The following is a 20,751-nucleotide window of genomic DNA, read 5'->3' on the forward strand; positions in this document are numbered from 1 at the left end:
TCTATAAATCCAACAAAGCTCCAAGTCTAATGACCTGCCTTAGGACCTGACACTGGAGAGGGAGACCACTGTGTAACCCATTGTATCCTTCTGTCACCATTTGTTTTTCCATGCCCACTGTGTCATATCCTGAGACCACCCTCGGTCCACTATATCAGGTTACAGATAATCACTGTGGTACAGTCTACATGGAGTGTGAGTAGTTCCCCGGATTAAGTCAGCAGGATTCATTGTTATTGTTTCTGTTGTTGTTTTCTATTTATTAGCATTTTTCAGAACTAAGGAACTGAGAAGTTTCCATTTCAATCACCCCATTTCTGGAAATTCTTGCCAAAAGCCACTTAGGCTTCTAATATTCCCTATCTGGACAAGAGTTTCACTTCAATTGACAAATACAGCCTTTTCTTCCATTAAGTCCAGAAAATACTGAAGTTTTCCTATTTTTCTTTAGTACTGATTCAACTATTAAGGAGATGTAGGGATAGTCAGGTCTTTGAAAACAGAACCAGGACATTGAAATGGAAGCAAAATAAGTAGTGGATATTAAGCGTTTACTGTGCACTCTGTAGAATATAGGTGCAAAGTCCTTGTCAGTCTGTGAGAGTGAAATTGGTCACATTGAGTATTTTAGCTATCTATTGTTGTGTAACAAACTGTACAAAAATTTATCAGCCTGAAACAACAGGCATTTATTGCAGGGTTTCTGTGCATCGGACTTTAAGTGTGGCTTAGCTAGATGGTTCTGGCTCAAGCTCTCTTATGAAGTTGGAGCCAAGGTTTTGACTACAGCTGTAGTTCTTTCAAGACTCAACGGGGGCTTGAGAATCTACTTCCAAGATGGCACACTCTCATGGCCATTGGAAGAAGGAATTAGTTCCTTGCTGTTGTCAGGAGAACATGCCACACGAATGTTCTGTGGGACCATACAAGTGTCTTCACAATATGGAAGCTGGCTTTCCCTCAGAGTGAGTGATCTGAGAGAGATCAAGGAAAAAGCCACAATGATTTTTCTTACCTAGTCTTAGAATCCAAATACCATCGTTTCCACCATATTCTATTCTTTAGAAGCAAACCTAAGTGCAGTCCGCCCTCAAGAGGAAGGAAATTAAGCTCCATCCCATGAAGGGAAGAGTATCAAAGAATTCATGTACATGTTTTAAAACCACCACATTAAGATTTGGTGATGCAGTTGTTGTTTTGAATGTTTGTTTGTTTTGCACTTATGCTCACAGGAAGCACAAATACCCTCAAGTGAAACAAATACAGATGCTAACTACAGAGAATAATTGTAATACAATATGTGATACTCCATTATCAGCCACAAAAAGTAAAAGATTTTCTCCTCTGAATAGTGAGCAACAGAGATACTCCTGAAAACCTGCACTCCAAAATGGTAGGTAAGAATCAAAGCATCTTAAAATAAAAATTCTTTCAATATTGTTCTCTTTTTCCAGTCTAAAAAGTGACATTTTAATACAAGAGCATCAATTAAAGGAAGTGCTTATGTTTATGCAGAGTTTATGACATTCCTAGAGTCAAGATGACTCAGTCCAATCTTATTTCCTCCTTAATAACAATAGTTTAATCAAGGAAGTAATTCCTGATAGAGCTCTAATACCCAAACTTCTATAAAAAAAATACCACAAACTTCTCACTTAATCAACTAGCATTCATGGTGTAAATTAACATTCATGGTATAAAGCTTTCAAGTTCTATCTAGGTTGATTAAACAAGGCAAACCAGGACCCATGCACATTAAACTGGCTTCAATTTACTTCAACAGCATGGAAGTTCTTCCACATATTATTTACATTATTTTCCTTTTATATGATGCATTTTAAAAATCACAGGAGGAATGAACATTTGAAGAATAGTTAAGGACATCAAGAAAGCATCTTTGGAGATATTCCATACACAATATTGAGATTATCTGGTAGTTTTTTTGGAAAACACATCCAGAAATGGTTGTTTTGATGCCCTCCTTTTTCTCAGTAAGATCAAGATATTGGTCATTATGCTGCCCTTGAAAGTGTCTTACTTAATCCAAACTGGCCTCAACACATTGCAAAATGTCATAAAGCTCACCGGGCTTTACAATTCCAAAGCTGAACTTCCAATTTAAAGATGGTGGTTTGAAGTCAGAATATCTTATCTTCTTGGGAATCATCGGAAAGCCACAGGAAGAATGTGAAAGAAAAAAAAAAGGTAAGCCCCATTTGTCGTGAAACAAGGCAAGAGAAAACTTTATGCCACCAAATAGATGGGAAGTTTTCCCTCCTTTCTCATGCCCTAAAACAGTTCAGATAATGTTGGAAGAATGTTATTTAATGATGTAGAATTCCCCTGTAAAACCATCCAAGTCCATTATTTTTTTTCTAAATATTTTTAATGAAGCAATATGGATACCAAAATCCAGCAAAGATTTAATAGGAAAAGTCAAGTACAGATCAAACCAACGTATGAATATTAATCTAAAATTTTATAAAATGTTATAATCAGGTAATGCATCTGACCTAGCAGAGTTTATTCCAGAAATGTAAAATGTATCAATACAGAAGAAATGTATTAACATGTTTCATCATATCATATTCTAAGAATGAAAAGTATATTATTATTTCCATGAGAGGTGCCAGTAATGTGTTTGATAAATTTAACATCCATTCTTAGTCAAGATTCTTAATCAAATAGAAATAAATGAATATTCCCTTAACATGATCAAATAACACTGTCTTGATCCAGAGCTACCCTTCTGCTTAATCAAGAAACAGTTTCAAAGTCAGGAATAAGGCATAAGACCAGAATGTCCATTATCATTGTCTTTTTGTTATTATTCTTACAAATAGGACACATATGAACATCCTTATGCATATGTCATGGTGCACATGAACATGAGTTGGTTGCATTTGGGTACACACCTGTGACTCGAGAGGCATCATGTGTTTCCATGGGTCCTCCTGTGCTCCTCTCATTTATCTTGTGCACAATGACCCCAGGAAGCCACTGGACCAGAGAGGATGAGGGACACTTGGAGCAGAACTGAACCAAAACTGCAGCCTGGAGCCCAGAGCCTCAGGTCCAGTGTAGCTTAGCTGGCCTGCAGATCCACCATGAAAACACTGGTGTCGTTGGGTTAAGGAAATGGGATTTGAAGGGATTTGTTCCATAGCAACAAGCGCAGGAAAAGTGGAAGAAGCCACAAACACATAAAACTTTTGTGAAAGAAAAAAAATGGTAACTATAGAAAATTATTATAATTACATAAACTTTTTTGCCCAATAAATGTGCAAATAAATTTGCAGAGTGAAATTTGAAAAGTTAGATAAAACACGTAAATTTCTAGAAGAGAACATTTACCTAAATCAGCTCTAGGCAAGAGAGTTAGTCTTAACAGATCAGTTTTATAGAAGAAATAGGAAAAATCATCACACAGCACTCTCTCACCAACTTCCCATTAAAAAAAACTGGAAGCCATCCATACGTCCATCAACAGACAGATGAATAAACTAATTGTGCTATATCCATATAATGGGTTATTTCTCAACAATTAAAAAAACAAGTGAACTACAGACACATGCAACAATCTGGAGGAGTTTCAGAATAATTGTATTATGTAGAAGAAGCCAGATAAAAATGTCTGGCAGATGCAAACTCCAATGACAGCAAGCAGAGCAGTGACTACCTGGGGGTGGAAAGGCATGAGAGGGAGGAACCGCAGAAGAGCCTAAGAAAACTAGAAGGGGGTGATGAATACGTGTATTATCTTGACTTGATGGGGGTCTCATGGGTGTATGCACATGCCAAAAAAGATTAAATTTTACAATTTAAATATGTATAGTTTTGCATTCCAAACCTAGCTCAATAAAGCTTCTAAAAAATAAAAAGTGTTTTCACAATGCAGCTCGTAACAAATCTCCTAAGAGGTATCTCTGACGCCCAGCCACCATTTTGCTCGTCCCCCTTGATACAGGGGACTACTCAACACTTCTACTATTCATTTGACTTTTTACATTTATCGTGGTGTGATTAACCTTTGGTTAGGTATGTTTCTGCATGACCATCTCATGAGCAGAATCCTCCTTCAGCCCCTAGAACAGTTCTAAGTGCGTGGCCGGCCCTCAATAAACGTTCGGTTGAAAGATTTACATTGTGCCTCTAGAGAAAAATATTTTGTGTTGCTTTTCCGAAAACAAATTATGGGACTTCTTCCAACACTTGATCGAGCAGATAGAAACAAATTTCTAATTTATACTTAAGCAGCACGTTGCCAAACACGGCAATTTCCAATGTGAAGGATATTTACTCATCTAAAAGCCGCAGTAAATCATGTGTGACAAAATCAGCGTGTTTGGCCAAGGATCAGAGGAATTCACATCATAATCCACGCAATTAACCAACGTTGCCAAAGTAAATGTCTCAAAAGAAGCTAATCTGTAACTGTTCTTATTTGTTCATTCATTTATTTACATCTCATAACAAAATGTGTATGAGCAGAATAAAGTGAAAAATGGTATAAAAAGTTAACGTGTTCCGGTTTAATTTGGTATCTCGGCTTCAGAGAACCCAAGTTTTATATCAAGGCTTTTATTTTAACCTATACGGTATCACTAAGTAATTACTACTGATAAGACACTAGCATAGGGAGGGTGGTACTGTGCAGCGAATTCTGTATTTCTAGTTGAAACCTGGATATTAGCTGCTAAAATCACCACTCCCCCTCCAATCTTTAGAGAAAACTGCCATGAACCCTCATTCCTGGTGACAGCTTAATGCTTTTGCCAAGGTTTTAGCAGATTTCAGAGGAGCCTGTATTCTCAGATCCACCTCTGGTCTAAGGACTCTTCATTCATGGGTTGGTTCCATCTTGGAATTTCTGGACTTCTCGCTCACGCTCTCTTTCACCCCACAAAGAACCAGGCATGCAATGCAGCCCTTAGCTAGTTTTCAACAAAGTCACTACCCCACTGAGCATTTGCATGCCTGTGTTGGGTTTAACGAAGCTTTAGAAAGACTCAGCAATGCACATGAGCAACACAGACAACTTCAAGTAGAGCAGTGGACAACCGTGTCCTTTCTTACGCGGTTGGACTGCTAGGGATTCTTTTCCACTTCAGGCCACTTTGAAACCCACTCTCCGAGATCTAACGGGCTTCGCACTTCCCCTTGGCCCTCTCATCACTCTTCCCCATCAATCCTTCCGGCTCCCAATCTTCTCTCTCTGCTGTGCAGAACAATAAACCTTTCCATCTCAATTCCCAGACACTGCTTCACCCACCTTAGCCTCTCCGAACTCAGGGAGGCACTCCACAGCACATTTCTTTCACACTAAAAACATCAACCTCTTTTTTAAATGCAGCCATATCACTAAAGAGCAGTTTCTGTTAGCCACCCTATTTTCCCGGCTTTGATTTCAATCCAAAAATTCACTAAGTGCACTGGAGGCCACCCCGATGCACCATACAGCATATTACAACCTTTCAGAGAGCAAGTCTCAAATGTGTTTTCTCTCCCCGTGAAGCGTTCCTGGCTACCCAGGTAGTTACTTCTTCCTTCCACATTTCCTCAGGATTTATGTCACGGTGGTGTTTATGGTGTTTTCCTCTCTTCTACCAGTTTGAGGATGGGAATCATATCTTATTCATCTCTGTAGCTACACCAGCATCTATCAAGAGCAGGCATTCCATAAACATGTGTCAAATCAATCATTCAGTACGAATTATGTCTGGTTAAGACTGGGCAGCAAATCAGACATTTAGTCCCAGACAGGCAAATGTGCAAAGTGCCTACAAAAGAGAAGATGTAATGCCAAAAGTTAGAAACGGCCTTTTAGGGGTGCCTGGGTGGCTTAGTCGGTTAAGCGTCCGACTTTCGCTTAGGTCATGATCTCGCGGTTCGTGGGTTCGAGCCCCGCGTGGGGCTCTGTGCTGACTGCCAGCTCAGAGCCTGGAGCCTGTTTCAGAGTCTGTGTCTCCCTCTCTCTCTGACCCTCCCCTGCTCATGCTGTCTCTCTCTCTCTTTCTCCTAGAAATAAATAAAGCATTTTTTAAAAAATTAAAAAAAAAAAAAAAAGAAACGGCCTTTTAAACCCATATGCACAACAAAACCAGAGAGCTTTTCCTTGCAGAAGGTACACGGTGTACCTCAGGCCATTCAGAACGCTTATTCTACAGCAGACTTCCCTCCAAGCCCGGCTTTCCGCTTCCATAAATCGTGCTCTAGACGTGCTGCGTCTCGGATTCACAGTGCCCACTTCACTGGATGGTGACTCACGCTCACCATGCGACAAATTAATTCCATTTGGAGATCATTTGGAGGCACTAGACAGAAGACTACAAACCAATCCCCACAACAAAAGACGGTTTCCCAGCAAAGCGTTTTCGCCCACCTTCTCTCTCAGCTAATTCTCCCAAGCATAATCATGGAACAAATTGGAAGCTCACTGAAAATAACAGCCACGTCTAGCTTTCCTTTGTACAACATCTCACACAACCTCGAGCTTGGTAGGTATTCATGACGTCCTGAAGTGCATGGAAATAACTATGAGGTAGATTCGGCACAGAAGTGACTTTCCCAAAATGTGTACTTGCATACGCATGCATGGGTGTGCACATATGGACACGTACACGTATGCACGCAAACACATAGAGAGAGAGTGCATCTGCGTGATAGGCAGCAGTAAACAGTGGTGCCTGATCACTGCCCTGTAGACTCCACACTCTGCCATCTGTTTATTCACGGAATCCATCAACATTTATAAAGTTACAACATGCCAGGGAGATCCCTTAAGAGGGGAAGGAAAGATTTCTTGTCTCTTTACGGCTGTCTCTGGTTTTTCTCTCTGTTGGAGCAGAGAAGAGGAGGAAGCAATGGAAAAATAACACAGCCTGGCTTTCTAGGCACATCGCCACTGGAGAATACGGGTGGTGTTATCAAAGGGCAGGAGGAGGGGCACCTGGGGGGCTCAGTCAGTTAAGCGTCTGACTCGGCTCAGGTCATGATCACACGGTTCGTGGGACTGAGTGTCACATCAGGCTCTGTGCTGATGATGCAGAGCTTGCTTGGGATTGTCCCCCTCCCTGGCTCTCTGCCCCTCCTCCCCCCCCTTCAAAATAAATAAATAAACAAACATTTTTTAAAAGCAAATAAATAAAAGACAGTAGGGCAGTAGGAATAAACCCCAGGCAGCCCCCAGCAATGAAAAAGTGCCAAAATGTATTGAAAGACTGAATGGACATCGAATCCATGTGCTTTCGAATAAGCTATCAGACACCTGAACTCGGTCTGAGGAAAAGTAAGTGACAGAGTAGGAAAGCATGACCAGTACCTGATTTCCAAGGAAGGAATGCAAACCACCACACATGTATGCATGGTGTGGATGCGATCAGTGGACAATGATCAATATATATTTGAGATGGAGGTATTTATTAGTCAAAACATTTAAACCCATGCTATTTCAGAGCTAAAGAGACCTTAAATATCCTCTGTCCCCTCACTTCTCAAAATTTTATATATCACAGCACACGTAGAAAATGTAGATACTTGGGGCGCTTGGGTGGCTTAGTCGGTTGGGCGTCCGACTTTCGCTTAGGTCATGATCTCGCGGTTCGTGGGTTCGAGCCCCGCGTCGGGCTCTGTGCTGACTGCCAGCTCGGAGACTGGAGCCTGTTTCAGAGGCTGTGACTCCCTCTCTCTCTGACCCTCCCCTGCTCACGCTGTCTCACTCTCTCTCCTAGAAATAAATAAAACATTAAAAAAAAATTTTTTTTAAAACGTAGATACTTGGAAAGCATTCTGGGGTGGATGAAGGAGGCTGCTTAGGGCAGGAGGCTACTGGCTGAAGGCCCTGCCGGCCTCCCTGAGGGCTGAGGGAATCAGTATCTTGGGACCTTAGCTGGGAAGGCCTATATTGGGCCCGTCTCCGAACTTCACAGGTGAGGGAATTAGATCCTTACCAAGGTCACCAGCTGGAGACTCACAACCGAGGCGGGAACAAAGACTTCAAGGGTCTTTCTTCCTACTTCTCCTCCTCCAGGGCTTCCCAAAGTATGGTTCCCAGACCAGCAGTACCAAGGCCACCTGGGAAGTTGTTCTGACGCAGACTCTCAGACCCCATCCTGCACCTACCGAATCAGACTTTGGAGGAGAGAGGCCAGGCATCCTGCGCTCTGACAAGCCTTCTAGGAGATTCTGATGCTCACCTAAGTGTGAGAAACACCATGGAAGTCTATACAAATCCTGTGTTTCCACAAGCTACCAGGTTAATGTTCAGGTTGTCCAACTTGGGGTGGCAAAGGGTTTTCTGGAAAGGACATGATACTAAATATTTTAGGCTTTGCCGGCCATTCATGCTCTGTCACAGCTACTTAACTCTGCCGCTCTAGTACAAAAGCGGTTATAGGCCAAACACAAACGGGCAAGGGTGTTTCCTGAGAAAACTGTGTTTATAAAAATAGGCTGTAAGGTGGGTGTGGCCCATGCACAAGAGTTTGCCAACCCTGGTAACTGACGATTAGAACAGATTCGTTAACTTCATAACTTGGGTTCTTAGCCACTGTAGTTAATACAATCTCGCAGCAACTTATGGCATCCATCAATGCTCGTGTCAAGATCTGTCTCTTCCCATTCATTTAACATGTGCTAAACGCCTCCCAAGTGCCACCCCCGGGGCATGCAGGGATGAGAAGATCCAATCCATGCCCTCAAGTATTAGAAGCAAGAAATCAAATAAAATTACGTGGGTTTTGAATGTGGTCTTGTTGAAGGAAAAAACTCAAGTTTGTGGATTTTGCTGCTAAATATGCTAAGATGTTCCATGTATAAACGGACAAAAAGTATGATCACGCATGCTCCCAACTGTAAGCCAGCAGAGGTGGTAACTGTGCTGGCCACCACTGTTTACTTACACCCACAGATTCTGTGGGTCAGGAGTTCAGACGGGGAAAGCTGGGAATCTCTGCGTAAAGACTGAAGGCTTTACAGAGAAGACTAGAGTGGGCAGGGGATAAAAGCTTTTGTAGCCCTGTTCATTCATATGTCCAGTGCCTGGGCTGACGTGATTTCTAAACCTAACTGAACGGGTATCATTGGTTAGATTTCCCTGCACTTGGTCTCTCTGCATGCCCTGGGCACCTCACAGCATGGTGGCCTCTGAGCAGTCAGACCTTTCATGTAGCAGCTCAGGACTCCACGGCCATATCTTCCAATGGCCAAAGCAAAAGCAGCATGGCCGCTCAGGGTCACACTTTAGAAGCCACATTACATCATGTGTGTCATTCTCTCCTGACCAAGGCAACACAGGTCTGCCCAGATTCAAGAGGTGGAGGCACATACCCTACCCCCTGAAGGCAAGACAGTCAAAGGGCTTTCATCCAGGTCTCAAAACCACCAGGCAGAATAACCAACTGCGAGAAATGCCCTATCCCAGAGTAAGGGAGACTTACGGAATTTTTAAAAACTGCAGATAATGTGCTAAATTAAAAGCAACTCTGCTAAAAGCCCAAAATGGAAGAACGGGTCTAGAATTCATTCGATTTGGGTGTACTCGTTAAATAATGACCCTCCAAAAGAGGAATTTAGACAATGTTTCTTTCCATCTGTCCCTAGAACAAAAGAACTGTAAATGTTGTGTAGAACTGAACAGCATGCGGAGTGTGGGCTCATCCATTACCAATGCCAGTGGCTGGCTATCATTGAAGGACAGACGTCCACGGCCCTTTACCAAACTGCCAGAAGTCTCTCTTATCAGGGAATAAGGATGGAATGTAAAGGATTTATTTGTAGACTTTTCATGGGCATATCTTTTTTAAAAAAACAAGTAAACTTGGGGCATCTGGGTGGCTCAGTCAACTGGTTTGGTCTCAGGCCATGATCTCACAGTTGGTGAGTTCGAGCCCCACATCGGGCTCTGTGTTGACAGTGTAGAGCCTACTTGGGATCCTTTCCCTCTATCTGCCCCTCCTCAGCTTGCATTCTCTCTATCAAAATAAACTTTAAAAAAACCAAACAAGTTAACTTGAATTCCCCTTCCCTCTTGTCAGTTCTTCATATAAAATTACTTACTTCTCTGAGAATTCAGCACTAATTTAGAGATAACTTTATAATCCTTTGACACAGAAAAGTCAAATAGATGTTTTTCTCAGTGAAAAATGAGTTGTTTTTATGCACTGTACATTTTTTTCATCGTCTGCTTAAGAAGTCATTAAGACAATAAATGATTAGAATTGTCTTAAATCCTTCCAACCAAAGAATTGGGTTGTGAAAACAGTTTAACCTATACAAATTTTTTTCCTAATCTGTCTGACTTTTCTAAAAACACGGAATAGTTTTTATGGTAAAACGAAAAGTGAGAATTTTCAATCTAGTACAATAAAGTAAATGTGTAAAGATAATGCTATTATCTTCCTTTTAAAAACAGAGTTCTGTTGAAGCCCGTGGGTGGCTCAGTGAAGCGCCTGACTCTTGATTTTGGCTCAATCATGATCTCATGGTTTGTGGGTTTGAGCCCCACACTGGGTTCTACATTAATAGCACAAAGCCTGCTTGGGATTATCTCTCTCTCTCTCTCTCTATCTGCCCCTCCCCAGCTCGTCTCATTCTCTCCCTCCCTCCTTCTCTCTTTCTCAGAATAAGCAAATAAACTTTTATGTACACACACACACACATATAATGGAGCTTTTTAGAGGAGAAGCTTAATCAGGAATCATGGCGGTGTGGTTTGTCATAGCCTCCTGGGTCTTTACGGCTGTCAAAGGACCCTCAGGAATTACGTAGTCCAACCCTGTCATTTTGCACATGACTAGACTAAGGCTCAAAAATGCGAAGAGTGGCAGAGACAGCTTCTGCTCACCAAATATTCCAAATGTTCTCCTCCTCCATTTCCCAGTCTCTCCTGAAGTTAGGCTAGTTCTGGCCCATACACTGTGGGCAGAAGTGACATGCCATATCCCAGCTAAAACAGTGAAGAGCTGATGTGCCTCTCTCTCTCTCTTTCCTTTTGGGGGCCCCCATGTTGAGATGGTAGAAGCCGTGAAAGCTGCCTGGACCTCTGGATCATCCCACGGGAGAAAGCTGTGCCAGAAAGTTACCAAAAGCTCCCCAGACTTTGCATACGCAAGAAGCTAACCTTCATAGCGTGTAGCCACAGAGATGTCAGGATTTACTTGTTCCTGGAGCACAGCCTACCTCGTCTAACTGACGCACCAAGCAACTTGCTCAAGTTCAGCCAGCAGGTCAATGGCGAGGCTGGAATGGGAACCCAAGTCTCCTGACTCACCAGTCCAGGGCCATACTTTAAAACCACAGAATCATCAGTGAGGCACTACCACGCCAAGTCATTAGGCAAAGGGACCCAGGAGCTGAAAGCAGAGACAAAATGTAGACTGGGCTGATAAAAACATGGCACCCATGGATGGAGGTCCAGAACCAGACAGGGTACGGTCAGGAAGGATGGGTCAGCCTTCAGTATGGGACCAGAGAGGCTGAACCCCAGCTGGCAGGACAGATGCTCAGGAACTGTCCCAATGGGCCCTTTCTGCCCAAATTGTACACACTCCTTGAGATGATGACAGTTGTTCCTAGGCCCTGTAGACCAGGTAGGAAATTAAATACCCAAAAGGAAGTGCTTTCACTTTCCTATATGTGTACAGCAGCCATTACACACAAACAGGAAATGGATGCCTCAGACTGAGATTAATTTAACATGATATAGAATTTTTAAAAACAACAAATTGGAAAAAAATACATTTGGGTTGCTAGGCAACATCAGTACAAAGCTTTCCTTCTCTTCGAGAGCGTTATCTCCATCTTCATGGACAAAAGTCAAAAAGTACTTAGTGATGTGGTTGTGACATCAGACAGCAAATTGAATTTTCCTGGAAACAGCATCCTGCGTTGCATCAAGCACCTCAGGGTTCCAAATTACTACCCTCTGTGCACAGGACAATGTTTCCTATTTTGAAATACTCATTTTTCTCTGTACAAACAGGTTACAGGCTATCTTTTGTCAGGAATTGAAACAGAAGTAGAGATTTTGCAAAGTCATGCAAGTCTGTTCTCCCTCAAGGGCAGGAGATGATTAGCAGTGACCCACCCTGTGTGACACGATTCTCTGTCTACATGTCAGAAGCTTACGCCAAAGGGAAGTCCCTTTCTCACCTTGTCTCCTCCTGAGAAATGGATGCTTTAGTCCTTCACTGGCCTTTCATTGAGACAGCAGCTCTGGAACAGTCTGGAATATTTTCCACTGACCCACTGGGTTACACAGCCTCTTGCATTCTGTCTCCTAGGCCCACCACTTCCCCTTTCCACTTTGTTTGGCTTCATCCTCTGACCTGATATTTACCTCAGCATCCTCTGGCCAACCTCTATTCTAGACCCATTTCCCAGGATGAAGCTTACGGAGATCCTTAGAATTCATTTTTTTAACAGCCCCTCGTTCCCAACAAAAGAACAACTTCCCTGGCAGAGAAGGAAATGAAAACTCACCTTAGGGGGTATCTTCCAAAGTGCAGCTGCCCTGCAGATGCCTCTTGACGGGAAAGGAACCAGGAAGTAGGGTGGTCTCCCTAGCATGTACATCGGGGGGGACGAGGGGTTCTCAAGCTAGAGTTTCTGAAGCACCTATTCTGTGTAAAACACTGTCCGATCTGTAAAAAACATAAGAAACATAACAGTTCCGGAGGAAATAAGACTAATGCAAAAGAAGGCAACCCAGGCTATTCACTTCTCCTAAGTTTGCCTTCATGAAAACATTACAAGAGATAAGGCCACTAGGGAGGGAGGCAGAAGACAATTTTAGAGAAAGCAGTGGGCCACTTGGCATTATCAAATACCAGGTTCCCAGTGACCCTCTTCTTGACCACAAGAAGAGTCAAAGGCACTTCCACAAGGACTCCAGAACATTGTCCAAGGGACCTGAAAGAAACTAGGACCTGTCTATCCTGTCCCTGAGCACAGCCTCTGTGTCAGTCCCTTCCGGTCCTGATGCAGAATGTGTTTCAGGATTAGGGTCTTACTCTTACTACTCTCATCCCTGGACAGTTTTTCTGCCTTACCGTCCACACCTGATTCTCACCTTCCCAATTTCCTCTCCTTCCACCTCATTTACCTCCTACAAGTGGCCGGCCCACATTAGGTTCTTGAATTCAGCACATTCCCTCCCTCCTGGCTTCCCTCCCCAAAACACTTGTCACACACCATGCTGGGAAGCACGGAAAACATGAAGCCAGAAAAAACCACTGCTCCTGTCCTTAGGGGGTTTTTCATCCAAAACAGGCAACCAGGGGCACCTGGGTGGCTTAGTCGGTTAAGCGTCCGACTTTCGCTTAGGTCATGATCTCGCGGTTTGTGGGTTCGAGCCCCGCATTGGGCTCTGTGCTGACTGCCAGCTCGGAGCCTGGAGCCTGTTTCAGTCTGTGACTCCCTCTCTCTCTGACCCTCCCCTGCTCACGCTGTCTCTCTCTCTCTCCTAGAAATAAATAAAAACATTAAAAAAATAAAAAAAAATTAAAAAATAAATTAAATCAAAATAGGCAACCAACACATAAACTCTTAAGTCCCACTGTGCTAACAGATTAAACACCTGCCCAACTGTGTTCTCTAGGACGGGCACTATATGAATGGAAACAGGTAGGTCTCTTCAGTTCATCTGAGTTGAATCTGGTGCAGACCTCACCACCCAGGACGCAACAGTCCTCCTACTGAGCAAGTTCAGTTACTACAACATTCTTCAGGGCAAAAATAATGCTTGGACTTCTTTGCTGAATCCAGTACTGTTAGCACCGGGCATTTCTAGGCACAGAAAACTTGCTCATTAAATATGTCAGGATTGAAAGGTAATTCATTCAAAGGACCTTCTAGTCTTTTGCTGCTTTTGGTCTCCCTACCTTTCCTAAACACACACACACACACACACACACACACACACACATACACACACACACACACACACACTCCTAAAGCCATTTTTCATGCAATATGCTTTGCAAACTTCAAGGACAACGTGTAGTCATTAGATATTGCTATTTGCCTTACTTCCCTGTTATTTCTTGTGGGAAGCAAACACGCTGGCAACACTCCCATCACGTCCCCACACTGTCCTGGAAGTGAGAGCATCATCCGAGGCAGAAACAAAGCCAGAGCCCAGGGCAGGAGCTGTGTCTTCATCTTAGAACTGCCCAAACGTGTGTGCCTCTGAACTACCTTGTTTTCCATTTCTAGGTGGGTATTCTTGTTACCATAGAACAAAGATCTTTGTAAAGTCAAGTCACACTACATCCTTGACTTCCTCTCCCTCAGTTAGGCTTACCACATGTCCCTGAAGTTCATTACCTTGGTCTACCAGGATTTATACTTTGTAAGGTCTCCCATTATTGCTGCAGAATCTGTTTCTCTCAAAGGGCTTGCAGACATATACAATTTTCTTCAAAAATTCTTCTAGTATGGAAGCCCATCTTTGAGGATCTTCTCATCCATGCCGAATTCTTGCAGAAATGAGGGTTCGAGGTGATCAACTTATTAGAAGAAGTTCACAGCATGAAGACAGGGTCTGCACTGCCCAGCACAGTGATCAATGGAAGTCATGACAATTGACTGGATATGTGGCAAATGGTTTAGTTGTTGAATGCACGCTTTTAATTATAAAGTAGATAACTAATAAACAGAAAATTTGTTCTATTAAAACAAGCCTAATTCCAAGGGCAAGAATCTCCTGAGGCAGTCGAGTAGATGGCTTAGATGTTTCTAGTAGTCCAATGAGTCACACAATGAAGACCAACGACATGAACACTGCTCAAGGACAGCGACACTCCTGCTTTGGAAATCCGAGAACCAAATCACGGTTTCCTATGTGACCTAGCTCTAACAGCATGCTTTCTTAGAACTTCGAATATTTTAATGAGCATTTTCAGCAGGAATAAAGTGACATTTTTATGGCTCCTTTTTTTTGGCAATGGCTGGCAGTTTGAAAAACTCTTCCTTGAAGACTCCAGATTTCCTTAGTTTGCTTTGTGATTAGTCTTTAGATTCATTAAGAAGATGGGTCTATATTTACAGCTCACTTCAAAATATGTTTTTAATTTTTCATTTTTTTAAATTTAATTTTTTAGTTTACATCCAGGTTAGTTAGCATCTAGTGCAACAATGATTTCAGGAGGAGATTCCTTAATGCCCCTCACCCATTTATCCCATCCCCCCCCACACCCCCTCCAGTAACCCTCTGTTTGTTCTCCATATTTAAGAGTCTCTTATGTTTTGTCCCCCTTCCTGTTTTTATATTATTTTTGAAATGGCTGGAATCCTAGAGTCCTAATATTTTCCTTATGAACTGCTTTCCTGCCCTCCAAGTTTTCCTACATTAAAATGTATTATCTAAGCAACAAAAAAAAATTCCTGTATCCAGGAATCCAGCAATGTTTACAGAAAACTTGCCATATACCAACACTCTGAAATTAGTTTGGGGGAGGGAGGGAAATACAAAAGAATTACATGACAGGATATCTGTCCTTGACAAGATTACTGTCTACCTGAGAAACAAAACCAACCAACGAATTCATTTAAACACATTCAACATTAAACCATGCCTCTGTCCTGGCTACAGTAAGAGGTGAGGATATACAGTACATTGAAAGCCAGACAGGGCTTGGAATGGCAATGCATTTCCCTGTTTCAAGGCTTTGTTTTTGTGCTTTCTTCTACCAAAGGGAGCCCTGGTCCATCCCTAAATCAAGTTCAAAGGCCACCTCCTCAGTGAATCTTTTATCAGTTCCTTTGGTCGGCATTAATATTCCTTTTTCCCAACAGCTGTGTACACATTGCTTCTAATTCTGTTGAAATCATTACTTAATTCTGCTTTGATTTATAGTTAACTAGTAAATACCTAATTCCCCTAATAAGCTTCTTGCACGTATAGATCAAGAATTTATCTTTGGATTCTCCCCAGAATCAGCACCCTGTTTTTAAAAAAACATATTGTCAGTGTTCAATAAACATTTCTTGAATGTATTTATCTTTGCCATGATAGAGAGGTTATACTTTCATATTGTAATTCATGTGTTGGGCCACCTGGATGGCTCAGTCAGTGAAGCAACCGACTTTGGCTCAGGTCATGATCTCGTGCTTTGCAAGTTCGAACCCCATATCGGGCTCTTCTGCTTCAGCAGAGAGCCTACTTTGGATCCTCTGTCCCTCTCTCTCTGCCCTTCCCCTGCCTGTGCTCTTTCTCTCAAAAACAACATAAACATTTAAAAAAATTTTAATGATAATTCACTTGCTATTTTCATACCAGTGTAGTATTGTCTATGGGGGTTTCCAGCTTAACTTAGATGTATGGAGTTCTAACATGCCATTCACCATTTAATTACACATATTCATATTTTTGATAATGTATTTCTTTGCTCTATATATTACACATCAGATATTTTCCCCATAAAATAAATTATCAATTCAACCCCCCAAATTATAATATTATGCCAATATCATGATAAAGTTTTTTCCCCCTTCTTTAATACTCACATATGGAAGTAAGGACCCAGTTAAGTACAAGGAAGCTCTTAAATCATATACACATTTAGAATTTTTTTAAGAAGTTCTCTGTCTTCCTTCCTTCCTTTCTTCTGAGAAAGCAAGAAAGGGGCAGAGGGAAAAGGAGAAAGAATCTTAAGCAGGCTCCATGCCCAGCATGGACCCTGATCGAGGGCTCCATCTCACAACCACAAGATCATGTTCTAGGCCAAAATGAAGAGTTGGATGTTTAACCAACTGAATTATTCTGGTGCCCCTCTTTCTTGCTTTTTATAAGAGCGGGTATAACATTACATTAATAATACCTAACATTTAGGAGCACCTAGGTGGCTCAGTCAGTTAAGTGTTGGACTTAGGCTCAGGTCATGATCTCATGGTTCATGAGTTGGAGCCCCACGTTGGGCTCTGTGCTCACAGCTCAGAGCCTAGTGCCTGCTTTGGATTCTGTGTCTCCCTCTCCCTCTGCCCTTCCCCAGCTCACACTCTTTCTCTCTCTCAAAAATAAACATTTAAAAATGTTTAAATAATAACATCTAACATGTATACTGCATCTGTTAGGTGCTAGACCCTGTGTTAAGCCTTTTATGTGAATTTCCTCATTAATCTCTCACAAAAATCCAGCTTCCAGCATTTTGTTGTTAAAGTCATCGATGCTTGTCTGTCTGTCCTTGTGAGTTTGTCTTTCTTTAAATCTTTTCATTTAGCTTCAGTGAGATTACTAAAGGGAAAAAATTTGAGATTTGTGTTCAATCTGCCTTCTCAGCAGAGACAAGAATCCAATGTTTATTTAAGCGAAGGCGTTTCAGGACAGGGTCTGGAGAGCAGGTTCTGAGGTCAGACTGCCTGAGTTTGAATCTCTATTCTAAAAATTATTAGCTGTCAGGCCCCTAGATACTAATTAAGAGAAGAAAGGATTTTCAAATAGCTTTAATCATCTCAGAGATAAGAAGAGTTTTACCTCCATGAAACAGAGTGCTACTTTAAAAAATAAATAAGCAAATGAGTGACTACTGAAGAAACAAACAAAAAAAAATGGCTCCTGAAAATTAAAAACATGGTAGCACGAATTAAAAAATTCATTAAAGTGGGGCACCTGGGTGGCTCGGTTGGTTAAGCATCCAACTTCAGCCCAGGTTGTGATCTCACGGTTCATAGGTTCTAGCCCCGCATCAGGCTCTGTGCTGACAGCTCACAGCTGGAAGCCTGCTTTGGATTCTGTGTGTGTGTATGTATGCGTCTCTCTCTCTGCCCCTTCTCTGCTTCCACTCTGTCTCTGTCTCTCTCAAACATAAATAAAACATTTAAAAAATGTATTTTTTAATTCACTAAAGTGCTTTAATTCATTAAAGTTAAGAAAGTCTCCTGGAAAGAGAAGATATAGAAAACGTGAAAGAAAAGCAGGGAAACATTCCAAGTCCAGAAGTTGAACTTCAAATAAGAGAAAATTCAGAAGGAGGGAGGGAGGACATGCACAGGAAGTAAATCACTACCAAAATAATGCAAGAAAACAACCAGAACTGAAGGGTGTGAATTTTCGGAGTGGGGGGGGCCTCCACATTAAAAACAGGGCCTGCCCGTAAAACCCACTGCCTCCGTACCCCAGAGACACTCCCCACTCCAAGGAGTCCTGCTCTGGCATACTGAGGGGAAACAGCCCATGACAGGCTTCCGAGCAGAAAACACTCAGCAGCAGGCAGCTCGGAACACATTTCTGCCAGAGATCCAATATTAGCTCCATGCTACCCCAGAGTCAGCTGCCCTGACTGTCCTGAGCCCAGTGCTCCTCAGAACTCACTCCAAGCCTTACCGTGACGTCCCCAAAGGGGCTTTTCAAACTCTTTGAGCAGCAGAAAGAAGCCCAACTCTAAGCTCATTCTCTCCTCAGAGCCTTCATCTGGTAGTGAAAATAATGCCCCTTCCTTCCAGCCAGCGGGGTGCTCACTTCTCAGTTCTTCCAAACCCGTGGGTCATTGAGGATACTTGTTTGCAGGATAAAGCTGTGAGAGAAGCAAAATCATTATTTCTTAAGTTTTATTTTTATTTATTATTTATTTTTGAGAGAGAGAGAGAGAGAGCTCGTATGTTCACGAGAGCAGGGGAAGGGCAGAGAGAGAGGGAGAGAGAGAATCCCAAGCTGGCTCCATGCTCAGCACAGAGACCAACGTGGGGCTCCATCGTATGACCGTGAGATCATGACTTGAGCCGAAATCAAGAGTCAGACATTTAACTGACTGAGCCACCCAGGTGTCCCAAGATCATTATTAACACAAAAATCAGGGTTTGAGTTATTTCTGAGTGAAGGAAGACCATGTACTTAGGGAGGATGAAACAGGGGCTTCCACAGGACTGGAACTGGGAACATTCCATTCCTTATCCCAAGTGGTGGCTATATGGCATTCATTTCATCATTCTTCCTTAATTTGCATATGTATGTTTTACACATTCTTCAATGTAAAGGATACATTTCAGTTATAAAAAATGAAAAAAAAGACAACTGGACCTCAAATCAGAATACATGAAGCCTGCCTCTACCTCCTACTGTCTACACGACTTTACACAATCCAATTCTCCTTATGAGACTCTCTTTCCTCCACTGCCGATAAAGATCATTTCTCTTCTGCTCATTTAAGTAACTGTGCTGAGAAAGGAAATGCAATTGTACATTTGAAACTGCTTTATACACTGCACAGTGATGTATAAACACCAGTACTGAGTATTATGGCAAGAGCCTGTGTACTAAGGGTATCCCTAATAAAGTAATCCCCACATTAGGGCCACTGTGCCTCATGTGTTTCTCAGAGACTGTTCTCAGGCTCTTTGCTACTCTTGGATTCCCTTTGGCTGGATCATAAATATTTGTTCTCCCTTGGGAATAACTGAACAAAATGAAATTCCTGCCATTGACTGCTCTTTCTAGAAGGAAGGCACAAAATTTATATACTTAGGTACGTTACATCTTAATAATAACCTGAGTTGCCGCACTTGATCATTATGGAAACACTCTTTCTAAACTGTTTTGGACAGTGAACCGGAGAACAGGGACAGTCTTGCCCATAAACTAGGTGGTACTTCAGCCCCAGTTCTGGAAAATTGGGTTACATAGCCGTTACCAGGCTGTTCTGATGAGCAGTAAAGAAAAAGCCAGAAGTTAGAACGTCCTAAACCCCAGGACCTCAAAATGTGAACTTATTTGGAAATAGGGTCATTGCAGATATAATTAGTTAAGATGAGGTCATTAGGGTGAGCCCTCATCCAAGAAGACCATTGTCCTTATAAAAGGGGGAAATGTGGGCACAGAAGGAATAAGGTGCACAGGGAAGAGATGCGGGACGGGGGTGGGGGGGTCAGGAAGGGACGGCTACCTACAAGCCAGGGTAGGGGGTCTTCCACAGATCTCCCTCACAGCCTCAGAAGGAACTAATCCTGACAGCACCTTGATCTCAGACTGCCGGCCTCTCTGGAACCCTGAGGGAGACCTTCCTGCTACTCAGGCCCCCGCCCATGGCCCATGGCTATGGCCGCCCTCACAGGCCCACAAAGCGTCCAACTAGGACAACTTACATAATGTCTGTGTGAAACCGAATCTCCTTGCGAAGTTTTTCTACTGCCCTTTTGTGTGGCTTAGCACGCCTGGTGAATCCCCGGGAGAGCGACGCTGAAACGCGAGCCCTGCGGGCAGGCGGCAGGGGGTGTGTGCCGGGCGTCCTCAGGGCCATCCATTTCTTCGATGATGGGAAGAGTCCTCACACCCTGGAGACGGACGGGGCCTGCGCACACCTGGAGGCAGACGGAGCCTGCGCACACTCACGGGGTCTGCGCACACCCTGGAGGTGGACTAAGGGCCTGCGCACACGCTGGAGGCAGATGGGGGCGGGGGGGCCTGCGCACACCTGGAGGCAGACGGGGCCTGCGCACACGCTGGAGGCAGATGGGGGCGGGGGGGCCTGCGCACACCTGGAGGCAGACGGGGCCTGCGCACACGCTGGAGGCNGGGCCTGCGCACACGCTGGAGGCAGATGGGGGCGGGGGGGGCCTGCGCACACCTGGAGGCAGACGGGGCCTGCGCACACGCTGGAGGCAGATGGGGGCGGGGGGCCTGCGCACACCCTGGAGGTGGACTGAGGGCCTGCGCACACGCTGGAGGCAGATGGGGGCGGGGGGCCTGCGCACACCCTGGAGGCGGAAGGAGGGGCCTGTGTACACCCTGGCGGCGGACAGGGGGTCCGCGCACACTCA

General features: G+C 43.4%; 1 long non-coding RNA gene across 1 annotated transcript; it reads right to left on the reverse strand.

Moving 5' to 3' along the window:
• Positions 1 to 2,529: 2,529 nt before the first annotated feature.
• On the reverse strand, positions 2,530 to 20,281 carry LOC120220347. The gene is made up of 4 exons (XR_005525545.1): positions 20,077 to 20,281; positions 18,323 to 18,512; positions 12,481 to 12,641; positions 2,530 to 5,780 (listed from the first exon to the last, which is right to left on the reverse strand). It is a non-coding gene; the product is annotated as an uncharacterized LOC120220347 (long non-coding RNA).
• Positions 20,282 to 20,751: the final 470 nt, after the last annotated feature.

This window comes from Hyaena hyaena, unplaced genomic scaffold, assembly GCF_003009895.1.
Source record: "Hyaena hyaena isolate Hyena2069 unplaced genomic scaffold, ASM300989v1 scaffold_693, whole genome shotgun sequence".
NCBI classification, from domain to species: domain Eukaryota; kingdom Metazoa; phylum Chordata; class Mammalia; order Carnivora; family Hyaenidae; genus Hyaena; species Hyaena hyaena.